We start from the raw sequence: 18,297 nt of genomic DNA, 5'->3' as shown, positions 1-18,297 counted from the left end.
GACAAGGCTGAACACAGCTGAAGCAACATAATTACAGTTACAGGATATTTACCATAGCTGTTTCTTTCACAGCAAATGTAGCCAAGGAATTCTCCTTTTACAATGAGGATGACTGATCAAATACTGGTGTGAGATTATTATGAAGCATTGAAATATCTAATGGCATAGAATATATCATCTTATATGAGATGGAAAATTCACCACAATGCTACCCTAATTTAGCCTGAAAAAGAATACAACACATTTCATAAAAATATGGAAATAGACCAAGGTACATCAACGTGCAATTCAAGTTGATCAAACCGATGACACAAGCGTTTTTAAGCAAGAAGCATTCGAATGTTATAGGGTCTAGATGGAATTGCTGTCTTAGGCAGTACCTCTTATAACATATATGGCCTGGATTATGTGGTCAGCGGCAAGGGGATGGCGCTCGCCGCTGGACTTGAAGAAAGCTGCCCACATAGATTTGTCGGGCGCTGTGGCGTCAATTTCTCCTATTCCAATGTCAGTTTCACTCTGGTGCCATCTATAGGGGATCTCTGGTGTCCAGGAACATTGGAGTCATCAAGCAGGCTGAGCAGCCAATCAGATTTAAGAATTTTCTGACAACAAACCAAGAAGTAAAAAGCACCATCTTCTCTTTTAAATCATTTTACAGAGAGTGAAATAAAGATTGGGACATACACATGGGATTAGGGCAGAAGCTGAAATATGAATTTTAAAAATAAATTGTAAAAAATGATTTAAAAAATCTATGGAATTATCATCATGGAATGGAGAGAATGACATTCTATATTCATAAAATTAGTTTTTCAGGGCCAGAGAGGTTGTTGAGAAGTAATTACGACTTAGTATGCTGTTAAAAACTTAGTTACACCTCATTCAATTTTTTCAATGTTTTTTTTACAACAAGAGTGCATAAAAAGTTGAAATTCACATCAAATCACTGATTCTGTAGAGAAGCAGGATATCACGGATAGCAATTTCTGCATTTCCACGTTTAACTGCATGTGTTGCTGTCAGTTTTACACAGTGATGACAGCGACGCTGACAGTTTCTCTGTCATTACACTCACAAATTTTGGGCCATCATCTTTTTGGAGCTTTTTTTTAAACTATACTGTGGATTACATTACATTGGCAAAGTTTAAATTTGTAGGAATTTTATCAGTGACAGCTAGCAACCTTTTTGACAGATGAGGCATATGTGTAACCAAGCCAGCGTGTTACCATGACAATGAGCTATTTGTGCATATGGAATTAGTTTTATTTTCATCAACAGCTATTTTTCATTATAAGGAAAGCAAGGTCATGGAAAAGAACATAAGGACATAAGAAATAGGAGCAGGACTAAGTCATACGGCCCCTCGAGTCTGTTCCATCATTCAATAAGATCATGGCTGATCTGATCTTGGCCTCAAAACTTTCCTGCCCGCTCCCCATAACCCTTGAGTTGAAAAGAGTAAGAATAAAAGTAAACAAATGGAAGGAGAAGAAGCCAATCACTTGTATGGAAAAGCCAGCTCGATTTCTGTACTCATTTTTCCTGATATGCATATTGTAAGCCTCCCTCTAATCTCACAGCCCAGGCCTCCCTCCTCCAAACACGCCCCGCACTCAGACAGTCTGCCGCTCACCTGCCATCCTTCTTGTAGAGCTCCAATCTGCTCACTCGGAGCTCGAGCTACGGCCGATAACTCCCTGCTCTCATGTACACACACAAAATTCTAGATAAGCAGCGCCTCACTTGCCTCCCTTGATGATCTACCTCTGAATTTTACACTGCAAAATATTCTAACCACCAGATTACTGGCAGGTCCAGGGAAATGGCATCTCCTATTTGGCTTCCTTTGTAAGTTTTCTGTTCACACACTGCAATACAAATATTATTAAAATAATAAAACTACTCAAATGCAAAAAGTAGTTATATTGCTGTAATGTTCACGCATACATCTAAAATGGACATTTTACTGTTCTACATTACAAAAATGAAAAATAAAAGTCATCAAGCTGACTCTTTCGAACAGATCGCGGGCTCAAGTTTCGGCCTGAGTTGCTCCTATTTTTTTGGAGCAACTAGTTTAGAATGGAGCATCTTAGAAATTGCAATTCTCGGCATTTAGTTTGCTCCAGTTCGAGTGAGTTAGAGTAGCTTCATTGTAGAACTGTTTTTTTTCCCAAAAGGGGGCGTGTCCAGCCACTTACGCCTGTTTTGCAAGTTTAGGCAGCGAAAACTTATTCCAAACTAACTTAGAAAGGAGTAAGTGTAGATTTTTGTATGCTCAGAAAAACCTTGCCCACACTTATAAATCAGGCGTAGGGAACGAGAGATGGGGCGGGGGGGGGAGGGGGATTTACAAACATTAAACACTTCACTTTACATATAAAGAGCCATCATCAATAATAAATGACCAAAAAATCAATAAATCAACCAATAAAATTTAAAAAAATAAAAAATTTAAAACATTTAAAAAAAATCAATCAATAAATAAAAATAAAAAATAAAAAATTAAGTTTCTACTCACCGACTGCGTGCTGGGACGGGGTCCACACAATGTCTCTCTCCCTGTCAGTGTCTCTCTCTCTCTCTCTCTCTGTCAGTGTCTCTCTGTTTCTGACAGCGAGGGGAGGAGGGAGGGGGAGAGGAGGCAGGAGGGAGAGGAGGGGGGGAGGAAGAGGAGGGGGACGGAGGGAGACAGAGGGGAGCGAGGGAGGGAGGAGGGAGAGGAGGGATGAGAGGAGGGGGGGGAGAGGGGGGGGGAGAGGAGGGGGGAGAGGAAGGGAGGGGGGAGAGGAGAGGAAAGGAGAGGAGAGGAGGAGAGGGTGGAAGAGAGAGGGGAGGGAGGGAGAGAGAGGAGAGAGGGGAGGAGAGGGAGGGAGGGGAGGAGAGGGAGGGAGGGGAGGAGGGGGCGGAAGAGGGGAGAAGAGGCGGGGGGGGCGGAAGAGAAGGGGTGGGGAAGAGGAGAGGGAGGTTGAACGGGCCGTGCTGAAGACTTCGGGCAGGCTCCGCCGAGGACGCAGAAGCCGGACTAGGCCGCTGGAGACTTTGGACGGGGCCCGCCCCCAGCAAGATGCCGGGCAAGTGGGCGAGCCCCGCCGCTGCCCATGCAGGGGTGGGGGCGGAAGAGCAGGAGCTAAACCGGGGGGGGGGGGGTGGGTTGGAGTGGGAGCTAAATGGGGGGGGAAGGACGGAGGGAGGGAGGGGGGAAGCGGGAGCTAAACGGGAGGGGAAGGGAAGAAGACCCGAGTCCGATCTTCGCCCTGGCAGCCCATTCGGCCAGGGCTAGGGGTGGCGTGCTTCGGGCCCCTCCCACACAGCCTCGGGGGCCTGGAGCTACTGGACATGCACGCACACTCTAGCGCGCATGTGCAGAGGTCCTTGCACTGTTTTCAGCGCCGAGACCTGGCTCCGCCCCCCACGCGTTCTGCTGCGCTGCGCCAAGGGCCTGGATCGACCAGACGGAGGGGAGAATACCAAGGTAAATAATAGGCGCTGTTTCTGTTCTAACGGAGATGCGCCGTTCTAACCCTGGGGACAAACTTGGGCCCCACATATCTAAACCACCATGTAATTTAGCCAATTTACTTAACCTGTTGAGAAGCAAATAACCAAAAATAAAAAAGTTCCAAGAATAAACTCTTAAATTTCTCCCTAAAGTCTTTGAAGGTTACTAAGCAAATCTCCAGGATATCAATCTAATATGTTTATTTAATTCAACCATGGCCAAGTTAATATTCCTATGACCTTGGCATTGTTTTCTGTCAAGTACCTCATTAGCTGAACTCTACATCTACATTCGTCCCCACTACCTTCACGACAAGCACAAAGTCTGGAGCAAAAAAAAAGCCATTTCGCCCATCATGTCCACTTGATTGAGAGTCCATGTATGATTATTCTAACATGATTTTTGTCACCCGACTTGTTTTTTCTCAAGTACTGGTGTTAATATCGCTATAACCCTCAATTCTCCCTCTCAACAAATATCATTTACCATCCAAATCAGTTTTAAAGAATTCTGCTTGTTTTTTTTTAAGTTTCCTTTAATATCCTTATCAAATGACTCGGGCCTAGTCTTAATATGGGTACAAGTAACATTCTTCCCATTATCTTGAATCTATATTCCTGTTCTTCTTGCAATAAAATACAGTATTTTGTCCATGGCATGTCAATTTAGTTCTGACCTCCATTATTGTATGTTTGGGATTAAAACCAGGTTTAAAAGATAATCCTGCTAGGTTAATACAGTGAGTATAAGGTTGTACAGCAGAGGGAAATTACACAATTCCCTAGCCTACAACCTGCTTTTAGCTGACTCTAAAGTGCAGAAAGCATCAGTGTAATCTGCAAGACTGTAGAGTAAACTGAAATAAAATGGAGTAACCAAAATACTACAGCATCTATAAATGTCACCTTGAAAAATTTTGATTTCCATAGCTTATCAGGGGCCTCTAGTGATAAAAACACAGTACTGCAACACTGAAATATATGACAAAGACTTACAAAAAAATGATATTTGCTGTTCGTCACCCCATGGTAACCAATGTCTCTTTTAATCCACTGCACTTTGGGAAGCTGAATAACCGGCACCAGCTAAGGTATTGCGCAAGACAGGAATAAGAAGTCTCTGCACTGAAGAGTGCTGGGTGCAAGTGCCAACTGGGATATGAAGACACAGATCAGCACTGATGGGGCAGTAACTAGAAAGTAAAACTAATTGCCAGCTAGCATTAAAAATGGCATCCAGCTGTCACCTGTCAGTGACAAAGTTTCACGTAGTGATATGCTTTCATTCCAATTGATGCCAAACTAATGTATTGATTGGTGTAGGAATTTGACAGTGGTAATATTAATAATTCTTACACTGTGTAAATGGTTTTTGAAGGTTTAAGTGACTATGGCACAGGATTGGATGGAGCCAATGTTTTTGTGCCATCAGTACCAGAAGTTGCGGAGTTGGGCGGCTGAATGGGGATATGATTTTACTTTAATCTTTTGTGAAGCCACTGAAGTTGTTTCCGGTGGGTGCAAGCTGAGAATCCCAGGTGGATGTTTCACAACTTGGTATTGTGCTAGGAGGATAGACATCTTAAACACTTGTCACTGTGATACTAAACTACGAACTGCAGTTGACAGTGCATGAAATCAGATATAAAGGCCTATATAAAAATCAGTTTCAAGTGAAAAAAATGTGATATGAAGAACATCTCAAAACTAACCTGTGTAACCGTAAAATCGATTGATGCATGTCACTTTGCAAGACTGAGAATGTGAAAAGGAGTATATAAAAATTTAACTTTTTTCATTTCATGACTACATATTTATTTCAGAAAGTGGAAGCAATTCCAAACTTCTACTTTCAATTACCAACTATCTCCTCTGACCTTCACCGTCAATTCCATCCATTCTTTCCTCACATTCTAAATGTATGCACTGTGTCCAAAATTGAAGTCATTCATATTAGAACAGAGTTCTTATTCCTTCCCTCTTCAAAACCATCCCCATCTAATCCTTATTCCAGATCTCCTTCCTGCCTTCACCAAACTTATCTTTTCCATGAGGCCCAGCACCTGCTTCCTCGATGCCCCTACCCTCTCAGCTCATCTAACATTCCCTCCTCAGTTCTTTGCATGCTGACACTATCAGCCCATCATTATCTTCCTGAATTGTCCTTGTATCTTTCAAAGTAGCTATCATTACATCCCTACTCAAACCATCCCTAACCATTTTAAACCCTTGCATTCTCTCCAATTATCATCCTATCTCAAATCTTCCCTTTTTTTCCAAAGCCCTGGAACACGCCTTGCAATCATGCATCTACCTCTCCCATGACTCTGTTTGAAACCCTCCAATGTCAACAGCACTGAAATTCGTGGGGCCGGATGGTCTGTATCCAAGAGTATTAAAGAAGTGGTCCTAGAAATAGTGGATGCATTGGTGATCATTTTCCAAAAGTCTATCGACTCTGGAACAGTTCCTATGGACTGGAGGATAGCTAATGTAACATCACTTTTTGAAAAAGGAAACAGAAAATGGGTAATTATAGACCGGTTAGCCTGACATCAGTAGTGGGGAAAATGTTGGAATCAATTATTAAAGATGAAATAGCAGCGCATTTGGAAAGCAGTGACAGGTTCGGTCCAAGTCAGCATGGATTTATGAAAGGGAAATATCATGCTTGCCAAATCTTCTAGAATTCTGACGGGTTTAGACAGGTTAGATGCAGGAAGAATGTTCCCACTGTTGGGGAAGTCCAGAACCAGGGGTCACAGTCTAAGGATAAGGGGTAAGCCATTTAGGACCGAGATGAGGAGAAACTTCTTCACCCAGAGAGTGGTGAACCTGTGGAATTCTCTACCACAGAAAGTTGTTGAGGCCAATTCACTAAATATATTCAAAAAGGAGTTAGATGTAGTCCTTACTACTAGGGGGATCAAGGGGTATGGCGAGAAAGCAGGAATGGGGTACTGAAGTTGCATGTTCAGCCATGAACTCATGAATGGCGGTGCAGGCTCGAAGGGCCGAATGGCCTACTCCTGCACCTATTTTCTATGTTTCTATGTAGCTAGTAGAGTAGACAAGGGAGAAAAATGTGGTGTATTTGGACTTTCAAAAGGCTTTTAACAAGGTCCCACACAAGAGATTGGAGTGCAAAATCAAAGCACATGGTATTGGGGGTAATGTACTGACGTGGATAGAGGACTGGTTGGCAGACAGGAAGCAGAGAGTCGTGATAAACGGGTTCTTTTCAGAATGGCAGGCAATGACTAGTGGGGTGCTGCAGGGCTCAGTGCTGGTAGCCCAGCTATTTAAAATATACATTAATGATTTAGATGAAGGAATTGAGTGTAATATTTCCAAATTTGCGGATGACACTAAGGTGGGTGACGGTGTGAGCTGTGAGGAGGACGCTAAGAGGCTGCAGGGTAACTTGGACAGGTTAGGTGAGTGGGGAAATTCATGGCAGATGCAGTATAATGTGGATAAATGTGAGGTTATCCACTTTGGGGGCAAAAACACGAAGGCAGAATATCCTGATGTTGGGGAAGTCCAGATTAGGAAAAGGGCAGGTGCAACGAGACCAGGGTGTCATGGTACATCAGTCATTGAAAGTTGGCATGCAGGTACAGCAGGCGGTGAAGAAGGCAAATGGTATGTTGGCCTTCATAGCTAGGGGATTTGAGTATAGGAGCAGGGAGATCTTACTGCAGTTGTACAGGGCCTTGGTGAGGCCTCACCTAGAATATTGTGTTCAGTTTTGGTCTCCTAATCTGAGGAAGGACATTCTTGCTATTGAAGGAGTGCAGCGAAGGTTCACCAGACTGATTCCAGGGATGGCAGGACTGACATATGAGGAGAGACTGGATCGACTGGGCCTGTATTCACTGGAGTTTAGAAGGATGAGAGGGGATCTCATAGAAACATAGAAAATTCTGACGGGACTGGGCAGGTTAGATGCAGGAAGAATGTTCCTGATGTTGGGGAAGTCCAGAACCAGGGGACACAGTCTAAGGATAAGGCGTAAGCCATTTAGGACTGAGATGAGGGGAAACTTCTTCACTCAGAGTGTTGTTAACCTGTGGAATTCCCTACCGCAGAGAGTTGTTGATGCCAGTTCATTGGATATATTCAAGAGGGAGTTAGATATGGCCCTTACGGCTAAAGGGATCAAGAGGTATGGAGAGAAAGCAGGAAAGGGGTACTGAGGTGAATGATCAGCCATGATCTTAATCAATGGTGGTGCAGGCTCGAAGGGCAGGATGGCCTAATCCTCCACCTATTTTCTATGTTTCTCTGTTTCTAGTCAAAGTCACAAATGACACCGTCATCCTTCTGCGACTATGACAACAGCTTGCTGTCCCTCCTCAACCTTTCCCTCTCTGCTGCATTTGACACTACTGATCCTCTTCTCCGAGAATGTCTTCTATCAGTGCACCTTTGTGGTACTGCTCTGTTCTGGTTCTATTCATAGTGGTGAAATTACATATCCTCCAGTATTTTCTACTTCATTTCCCACACAGTAACCAAATGATGAGACTTTCTGGGTCAAAATTTCATGTGACGGAATTTTTTTCAACAGCACTTGCTGTAGTACAGAAGTCGACATGTTCACCCATTGGAGACAATTTCCGAAAACTATGTCACAAACAGATCGACGAAGGTTAATGCTAAGGTAATTAAGTGGGATCCTTAATCCAATCTAAAGGGCCACATTACATTTTGCGCACATTTTTGTATGGTGTCATCATTCATTCAAATGAACAGGGTGAATAAAAGATTTGTAAAAATCTGAATGCCACCCATTTCAACTCATCATCATCATCATCATAGGCAGTCCCTCGGAATCGAGGAAGACTTGTTTCCACTCCTGAAGTGAGTTCTTTGGTGGCCGAACAGTCCGATACGAGAGCCACAGACTCTGTCACAGGTGGGACAGATAATCGTTGAGGGAAGGGGTGGGTGGGACTGGTTTGCCGCACGCTCTTTCTGCTGTCTGCGCTTGATTTCTACATGCTCTCGGCGTTGAGACATCAGGTGCTCAGCGCCCTCTCGGATGCACTTCCTCCACTTAGGGCGGTCTTGGGCCAGGGACTCCCAGGTGTCAGTGGGGATGTTGCACTTTATCAGGGAGGCTTTGAGGGTGTCCTTGTAGCGTTTCCGCTGCTCACCTTTGGCTCATTTGCTGTGAAGGAGCTCAGAGTAGAGCACTTGCTTTGGGAGTCTCGTGTCTGGCATGCGGACAATGTGGCCTGCCCAGCGGAGCTGATCGAGTGTGGTCAGTGCTTTAATGCTGGTGATGTTAGCCTGAATGAGGACGCTGATGCTGATGTGCCTGTTCTCCCAGAGGATTTGTAGGAGCTTGCGGAGACATCATTGATGATATTTCTCCAGCAACTTGAGGTGTCTACTGTACATGGTCCATGTCTCTGAGCCATACAGGAGGGCAGGTATTACTGCAGCCCTGTAGACCATGAACTTGGTGGCAGTTTTGAGGGCCTGGTCTTCAAACACTCTTTTCCTCAGGCGGCCGAAGACTGCATTGGCGGTGGTGTTGGATTTCATCGTCGATGCTTGCTCTTATTGATAGGAGACTCCCGAGATATGGGAAGTGGTCCACGGTGTCCAGGGTCGTGCCGTGGATCCATTTCAACTAAAGGAATGTCAGATGCCACATTAAAATCGAAAAGAAAATTTTCTGCGCAAAGTAATCATTAATCACTTGAAGCCAGTTTGAAAAGCAGTCTCATTAATACATATTAAAGGTTCCAGTAAATTATGTTAAGTTTTCAAAAGTTAAAATTTTATGTTGTCTATAAGAAAGGCATGATGCTGTTCCTAGTTATGCGCTGATCAGAGCATATCCACTGCATTAGGCCAGAAAGATTGAAAATGTGAAAGTCATATTAATTGGCAGATTCAAAATGGAAACAGAAAAACATGCTGCAATGCTTACCCTTGATCTGAGGATGAACTGACCAGGATTCGGCTAGCTGCTGGAGTAGATGATCAGAAATTATTGAGATTAATTAGCAATGGATGGCCCGACATAATTGTAATGCCAACCCAGATTGCCGTGCATCTCAACATCAGAGATGATCTCACCATATAGGATGGGCTGATATTCAAGTGCAATCAGGTAGTTATTCCACACCATATGAGAGAAGAGTGCAGTGCAGAATTGATTTAAGCTACATCAGAATCCAAAGTTGTCTCTGAGATCTCGGAGTGGTTTTCTGTCTTGTGACAAAGAAGGATTTAGAGGCATGCATATCTAGGTGTGACATATGCAAGCATTCCCAAGACAAACAGCAAAAGGGACTGCTTATCAACCACCAAATGCTGTAAGAAAATAAGGTGTAATATGTTCAAAGGAAAAGGAAGAAACTATTGTATTCTGGCATTTACTTTGATTCTTTGAAATAAAGACTGATAAAAAGGGAAAGGCGTCATGCCACAGTGAAAGGATCACAGAAAAAGTGCTCTCTCAGATAGTGGAATATATAATTCTGAAGAAAGCACAAACATGCCCTGGCCTATTCTACCATTTGTCAAGATGAAAAATAGTGAATATGTTCTGGTGCAGTAACTTACATATAAGAACTTTCCCATGCCAAATGTAACTAAATAGTCAAGATTAAGACCTTCAATGGCCTGAACACCAACATTCAAAGGAAAACACAGCTCTGGATATAATTTTTTTTTTTAAGTAGTAGATTTCTTATGACATTACTCATGGGTAATCTAGAAACATAGAAAATAGGTGCAGCAGTAGGCCATTCGGTCCTTCGAGCCTGCTCCACCATTCAAGAAGATCATGGCTGATCATTCACCTCAGTACCCCTTTCATGCTTTCGCTCCATACCCCTTGATCCCTTTAGCCCGTAAGGGCCATATCTAACTCCCTCTTGAATATATCCAATGAACTGGCATCAACAATTCTCTTCGGTAGGGAATTCCACAGGTTAACAACTCTCTGAGTGAAGAAGTTTCTCCTCATCTCAGTCCTAAATGGCTTACCCGTTATCCTTCGACTATGTCCCCTGCTTCTGGACTTCCCCAACATCGGGAACAGTCTTCCTGCATCTAACCTGTCCAGTCCCGTCAGAATTTTCTATGTTTCTATGAGATCCCCTCTCATCCTTCTGAACTCCATGGAATACAGGCCCAGTCAATCCAGTCTCCCCTCATATGTCAGTCTTGCCATCCCGGGAATCAGTCTGGTGAACCTTCGCTGCACTCCCTCAAGAGCAAGAATGTCCTTCCTCAGATTAGAAGACTAAAACTGAACACAATATTCCAGGCGAGGCCTCAGCAAGACCCTGTACAACTGCAGTAAGACCTCTCTGCTCCTATACTCAAATCCCCTAACTATGAAGGCCAACATACCATTTGCCTTCTTCACCGCCTGCTGTACCTGCATGCCAACGAGACCTGGGTGTCATGGTACATCAGTCATTGAAGGTTGGCATGCAGGTACAGCAGGCGGTTAAGAAAGCAAATGGCATGTTGGCCTTCATAGCGAGAGGATTTGAGTACAGGGGCAGGGAGGTGTTGCTACAGTTGTACAGGGCCTTGGTGAGGCCACACCTGGAGTATTGTGTACAGTTTTGGTTTCCTAACTTGAGGAAGGACATTCTTGCTATTGAGGGAGTGCAGCGAAGGTTCACCAGACTGATTCCCGGGATGGCGGTACTGACCTATCAAGAAAGACTGGATCAACTGGGCTTGTATTCACTGGAGTTCAGAAGAATGAGAGGGGATCTCATAGAAACATTTAAAATTCTGACGGGTTTAGACAGTTAGATGCTGGAAAAATGTTCCCAATGTTGGGGAAGTCCAGAACCAGGGGTCACAGTCTAAGGATAAGGGGTAAGCCATTTAAGACCGAGACGAGGAGAAACTTCTTCACCCACAGAGTGGTGAACCTGTGGAATTCTCTACCACAGAAAGTTGTTGAGGCCAATTCACTAAATATATTCAAAAAGGAGTTAGATGTAGTCCTTACTACTAGGGGGATCAAGGGGTATGGCGAGAAAGCAGGAATGGGGTACTGAAGTTGCATGGTCAGCCATCAACTCATTGAATAGCGGTGCAGGCTCGGAGGGCCGAATGGCCTACTCCTGTTTTCTATGTTTCTAACTTTCAATGACTGATGCACCATGACACCCAGGTCTCGTTGCACCTCCCCTTTTCCTAATCTGCCGCCATTCAGATATTCTGCCTTCGTGTTTTTGCCCCTAAAGTGGATAACCTCACATTTATCCACATTATACCGCATCTGCCATACATTTGCCCACACACCTAACCTGTCCAAGTCACCCTGCAGCCTCTTAGCGTCCTCCTCACAGCTCACACCGCCACCCAACTTAGTGTCATCCGCAAATTTGGAGATATTACACTCAATTCCTTCATCTAAATCATTAATGTATATTATAAATAGCTGAGGTCCCAGCACTGAGCCCTGCAGCTCCCCACTAGTCACTGCCTGCCATTCTTAAAGGGACCTATATATCACGACTCTCTGCTTCCTGTCTGCCAACCAGTTCTCTATCCACGTCAGTACATTACCCCCAATACCATGTGCTTTAATTTTGCACTCCAATCTCTTGTGTGGGAATTTGTCAAAAGCCTTTTGAAAGTCCAAATACAACACATCCATTGGTTCTCCCTTGTCTACTCTACTAGTTACATCCTCAAAAAGTTCCAGAAGATTTGTCAATCATGATTTCCCTTTCATAAATCCATGCTGACTTGGACCGATCCTGTCACTGCTTTCCAAATGCGCTGCTATTTCATCTTTAATAATTGATTCCAACATTTTCCCCACTACTGATGTCAGGCTAACCGGTCTATAACGACCCGTTTTCTCTCTCCCTCCTTTTTTAAAAAGTGATGTTACATTAGCTATCCTCCAGTCCATAGGAACTGATCCAGAGTCGATATACTGTTGGAAAATGATCACCAATGCATCCACTATTTCTAGGGCCACTTCCTTCAGTACTCTGGGATGCAAACTATCAGGCCCCGGGGATTTATCGGCCTTTAAACTCATCAATTTCCCTAACACAATTTCCCGCCTAGTAAGGATTTCCTTCAGTTCCTCCTTCTTGCTAGACCCTCGGTCCCTTAGTGTTTCCGGAAGGTTTTTTGTGTCTTCCTTCGTGAAGGCAGAACCAAAGTATTTGTTCAACTAGTTTGCCATTTCTTTGTTCCCCATTATAAATTCACCTGAATCTGACTGCAAGGGACCGACGTTTGTCTTCACTGATCTTTTTCTCTTCACATATCTACAGAAGCTTTTGCAGTCAGTTTTTATGTTCCCGGCAAGCAACCTCTCATACTCTATTTTCCCCCTCCTAATTAAACTCTTTGTCCTCCTCTGCTGAATTCTAAATTTCTGCCAGTCCTCAGGTTTGCTGCTTTTTCTGGCCAATTTTTATGCCTCTTCCTTGGATTTAACACTATCCTTAATTTCCTTTGTTAGCCACGGGTTGAGCCAACTTCCCCGTTTTACATAAGAACATAAGAATTAGGAACAGGAGTAGGCCATCTAGCCCCTCGAGCCTACTCCGCCATTCAATAAGATCATGGCTGATCTGGCCGTGGACTCAGCTCCACTTACCCACCCTCTCCCCGTAACCCTTAATTCCCTTATTGGTTAAAAATCTATCTATCTGTGACTTGAATACATTCAATGAGCTAGCCTCAACTGCTTCCTTGGGCAGAGAATTCCACAGATTCACAACCCTCTGGAAGAAGAAATTCCTTCTCAACTCGGTTTTAAATTGGCTCCCCTGTATTTTGAGGCTGTGCCCCCTAGTTCTAGACTCCCCTACCAGTGGAAACAACCTCTTTGCCTCTATCTTGTCTATCCCTTTCATGATTTTAAATGTTTCTGTAAGATCACCCCTCATCCTTCTGAACTCCAACGAGTAAAGACCCAGTCTACTCAATCTATCATCATAAGGTAACCCCCTCATCTCCAGAATCAGCCTAGTGAATCGTCTCTGTACCCCCTCCAAATCTAGTATATCCTTCCTTAAGTAAGGTGACCAAAACTGCACACAGTACTCCAGGTGCGGCCTTACCAATACCCTGTACAGCTGCAGCAGGACCTCCATGCTTTTGTACTCCATCCCTCTCGCAATGAAGGCCAACATTCCATTCGCCTTCCTGATTACCTGCTGCACCTGCAAACTAACTTTTTTGGGATTCATGAGGTCAGTCCTGCGGAGGATGTGTGAGTGCCAGGAGATTTACTCGGCCGCGTCCTCCGCCAGGATCAACTGGGAGAAATGTTCCGGACTCCTGGTGGGTCAGTGGCGGGTGGACTCCCTGCCGGAGGAGCTCAGGCCTTTTGCCTGGAGCACGACCCATCTCCTCTATCTGGGAGTCTACCTTAGCCCCGACGAGGGAGCCTGGCCAGCGAACTGGCAGGAGCTGGAGGCCAAGGTCACCGCTCGCCTAGGGCGCTGGACAGGACTGCTCCGAGTGCTGTCCTACAGGGGTCGAGCGCGAGTCATAAACCAGCTGGTGGCCGCAATGTTGTGGTACCGGCTGGTCACTTTGACCCCTCCCCCTGCGTTTGTCGCCAAGATACAGAAGAAGCTGGTGGACTTCTTCTGGAACAACAGGAAGCACTGAGTCTCTGCTGCGGTCTTGAGTCTCCCGCTTGAGGAGGGCGGTCAGTCGTTGGTGTGCGTCAGCGCCCAGCTCGCGACTTTCCGTCTTCAGACCCTGCAGAGATACCTTTACGTCGAGCCCCCTCCTAGGTGGTGTGCTCTGGCGACGCATTTCTTCCGCCAGCAGCGCGACCTCAATTATGACACGCAGCTCCTGTTTGTGAACTTGGGGGGTGTCAGGACCGCCCTCCGGGAGCTGCCTGTCTTTTACAAGGAACTCATCAGGGTCTGGAACAAAGTCTCCACCAAGCGCAGCTCTCCGCCGGCTGGAGTGGCGGCCGTCCTGCAGGAGCCGCTGCTCGGGAATCCGTACCTCCACGACCGAGGTTTTATGTGGCGGTCGGAAGAGAGGGCTGTGGCTGGTGAGGTGACCAGGGTCAGGGACCTGCTCGATGGCGGAGGAGTGGGCTGGATGGCGCCAGACACGCTGGCGCGGCGCCTAAATTCTGCCAACGTCCGCCACGCGGCCGATGCCATCCAGTCGCTAAAAACAGCTCTGGGCCCTGACTCCGTTAGGTGCATCGAGGAGGCTCAAGCACGTGGGGAGATCCCGTCCGAACTGACCCCCGTCCGGACGGAATTCCTCATCGGCGCCAAACCCCGGAACATCCCTCGGGAGCCGGCGCCTCACAACTTGAGCCGCCTCGGGGAAATCCCCTCCGTGCCTTTCAGTTCCGCGCGGAGGGGTTTCCTGTACAGGCTGCTCCTGCACACTCTCAACTTTGCCATCCTCGCCGGCCGTCCGGACACGCCATGGCGTACCATCTTGCCGTCCGGAGGAGGCGGGGGTCCCCGATGGAGGGCACTCTACGCAGGGGTCCTCCCACTATTCATCGGGGACTTGGCCTGGAGGGTGGTGCACGGAGCAGTGCCGTGCAACAAATTTTTAAGCCGGTTCATGGACTCCCAGGCCGCCTGCAACTTCTGCGGTCTGGAAGAGTCCGTGTTCCATGTTTTTATGGAATGCACAAGGTTGCAGCCCCTGTTTTATTATTTGAAGGGGCTGCTCCTGAAATTCTGGCTGCACTTCAGTCCCACTCTCCTGATCTTTGGGCACCCTGTGCGGAGGGGAGCGGGTAGGTCCGAAGGCCTCCTCGTAGGACTGCTCCTGGGCACGGCCAAGGGTCCAGGCAGCGGGCGGTCGAGGGGGTCGTTCAACCTGACTGTCTGCCTCTCTTCCGCTCTTACATCCGGTCCAGGGTGTCCTTGGAGATGGAGCACGCGGTGTCCACCGGTACGCTCGCGGCCTTCCGCGAGAGGTGGGCACCGGAGGGACTGGAGTGCATCATCACGCCCGGCAACCAAATTTTAATTTGATTTTACGTTTTAAAGTTTAATTTGTTTTAATTGCCGGTGCTTTTAGTGTCCCCCTCCCCTTTTATAGGGGGCACTTGGAAAAATTTGATTTTAGCGCCCAAAAAAAAACCAAAAAAAAGAAAAACACACAAAAAAAGGGCCTTGTAAATGTCTGGTGTGTCATCCAGGTCGGGTGGCACGGATAAATGTTTTATGTTTTGCAGGTAGACTCTAAAAGAGTTTCATGAGGTCAGTTCCTCGTTAGTATAGTGGTGAGTATCCCCGCCTGTCACGCGGGAGACCGGGGTTCAATTCCCCAACGGGGAGGTCGTTGTTTTGTAGGCCTCATGGTGTAACGGTAGTGTGTCTGACTCCAGATCAGAAGGTTGTGTGTTCAAATCACGTCGGGGTCATTGTTCTTTGGGCCTTGTAAATGTCTGGTGTGTCACCCAGGTCGGGTGGCACGGTTTAATGTTTTATGTTTTGCAGGTAGACTCTAAGAGTTTCATGAGTTTCATGCACAAGGACCCCCAGGTCCCTCTGCACCTCAGCATGTTGTAATTTCTCCCCATTCAAATAATATTCCCTTTTACTGTTTTTTTTCCCCCAAGGTGGATGACCTCACACTTTCCGACATTGTATTCCATCTGCCAAACCTTAGCCCATTGGATTAACCTATCTAAATCTCTTTGCAGCCCCTCTGTGTCCTCTACACAACCCGCTTTCCCACTTATCTTTGTGTCATCTGCAAATTTTGTTACACTACACTCTGTCCCCTCTTCCAGGTCATCTATGTATATTGTAACAGTTGTGGTCCCAGCACCGATCCCTGTGGCACACCACTAACCACCGATTTCCAACCCGAAAAGGACCCATTTATCCCGACTCTCTGCTTTCTGTTAGCCAGCCAATTCTCTATCCATGCTAATACATTTCCTCTGACTCCGCGTACCTTTATCTTCTGCAGTAACCTTTTGTGTGGCACCTTATCGAATGCCTTTTGGAAATCTAAATACACCACATCCATCGGTACACCTCTATCCACCATGCTCGTTATATCCTCAAAGAATTCCAGTAAATTAGTTAAACATGATTTCCCCTTCGTGAATCCATGCTGCGTCTGCTGGATTGCACTATTCCTATCTAGATGTCCCACTATTTCTTCCTTAATGATAGTTTCAAGCATTTTCCCCACTACAGATGTTAAACTAGCCGGCCTATAGTTGCCTGCCTTTTGTCTGCCCCCTTTTTAAAACAGAGGCGTTACATTAGCTGCTTTCCAATCCGCTGGTACCTCCCCAGAGTCCAGAGAATTTTGGTAGATTATAACGAATGCATCTGCTGTAACTTCCGCCATCTCTTTTAATACCCTGAGATGCATTTCATCAGGACCAGGGGACTTGTCTACCTTGAGTCCCATTAGCCTGTCCAGCACTACCCCCCTAGTGATAGTGATTGTCTCAAGGTCCTCCCTTCCCACATTCCTGTGACCAGCACTTTTTGGCATGGTTTTTGTGTCTTCCACTGTGAAGACTGAAGCAAAATAATTGTTTAAAGTCTCCGCCATTTCCACATTTCCCATTATTAAATCCCCCTTCTCATCTTCTAAGGGACCAACATTTACTTTAGTCACTCTTTTCCGTTTTATATATCTGTAAAAGTTTAAAATGCTTTCTCTGACCGGGAATCGAACCCAGGTCACGGCAGTGAGAGCATCAAATCCTAACCACAAGACTACCAGGGAACACTTATTTAAATTTCTGGCTGGGATCGAACCAGGAACCTTTTGCGTATAAAGCAAACGTGATAACCATTACACTACAGAAACCGTTGAGCCACCTTCCCCGTTTTACTTTTACTCCAGACAGGGATGTACAATTGTTGTAGTTCATTCATGTGATCTTTAAATGCCTGCCATTGCCTATCTACCGTCAACCCTTTAATTATCATTTGCCAGTCTATCCTAGCCAATTCACATCTCATACCATCGAAGTTACCTTTCCTTAAGTTCAGGACCCAAACATCACCATTCAGTCTGTAAGCGTGACCCTGAGCTTCCAGTCGCTTGCCACTTTAATTCTCCATCCCACTTCCACTCTGACCTCAGCCTCCTACACTGTTCCAATGAACACAAACTCAAGAAACAGCACCACATCTTTCGATTAGGCACATTTACAGCCTTCCAGGCTCAACATTGATCATAACTACCGCTCGCATTTTCTCAGACAGCAGCTGATGGTAATGGTTCTTGCTGTAAGCATTTACACTTCCTTTGGATCCATTATTTGTTTCTTTATTGTCCCATTACCTTCCACTTATGCCTTGCACCATCATTCTTCTGTCATTTAATCATTCCTGCCCTCCATCCTATCTCTCCCAACCCCTTTTTTCCCTGGCTTTGTACTTGCTCATAAACTCAAGTTAAATCTCAAACTTCTTCCAGTTCTGATGAAAGGTCATCAACCTAAAACATTAACTTTGTGTCTCTCTCCACTGATGCTGCCTGATCTGCTGAGTGTTTCTAACAGTGTTTCTATTTTTATTTAATAAATGGATGTTTATTTTCTTGCTGTAACCTTTGTTCATGGGTTCTTCAGGCACCTGTAGCCACACTTTGATTCTCACCTTCATCAGTGGCCTAATGGATATCACCAAAGGTTGCATTGCTCGTTTGTTGTTATCATGCTCCACAAAGTGGTTAACTTCTTAACTGAAAGTGCTGCAGTACAGCAGGACCTGCGGGTACTTGTGCATGAAACACAAAAGGGGGCATGACAAGGTGGATGCTTCCACTGATGGGGGAGACTAGAACTAGAAG

The 18,297-nt window shown here is 45.6% G+C and overlaps 1 protein-coding gene and 2 non-coding genes across 15 annotated transcripts in view; 1 reads left to right on the top strand and 2 right to left on the bottom strand.

Moving 5' to 3' along the window:
- Positions 1-18,297, bottom strand: part of st3gal3a (ST3 beta-galactoside alpha-2,3-sialyltransferase 3a) — a 739,645-nt gene that overhangs the window by 314,787 nt on the left and 406,561 nt on the right. The gene's annotated exons all lie outside the window — the stretch shown is intronic.
- Positions 15,735-15,806, top strand: trnad-guc (transfer RNA aspartic acid (anticodon GUC)). Its single transcript has one exon. It is a non-coding gene; the product is annotated as a tRNA-Asp (tRNA).
- Positions 17,235-17,307, bottom strand: trnai-uau (transfer RNA isoleucine (anticodon UAU)). The gene has a single exon. It is a non-coding gene; the product is annotated as a tRNA-Ile (tRNA).

This window comes from Pristiophorus japonicus, chromosome 8, assembly GCF_044704955.1.
Source record: "Pristiophorus japonicus isolate sPriJap1 chromosome 8, sPriJap1.hap1, whole genome shotgun sequence".
NCBI lineage: Eukaryota > Metazoa > Chordata > Chondrichthyes > Pristiophoridae > Pristiophorus > Pristiophorus japonicus.
This window is presented reverse-complemented; position numbering and strand designations above follow the sequence as displayed.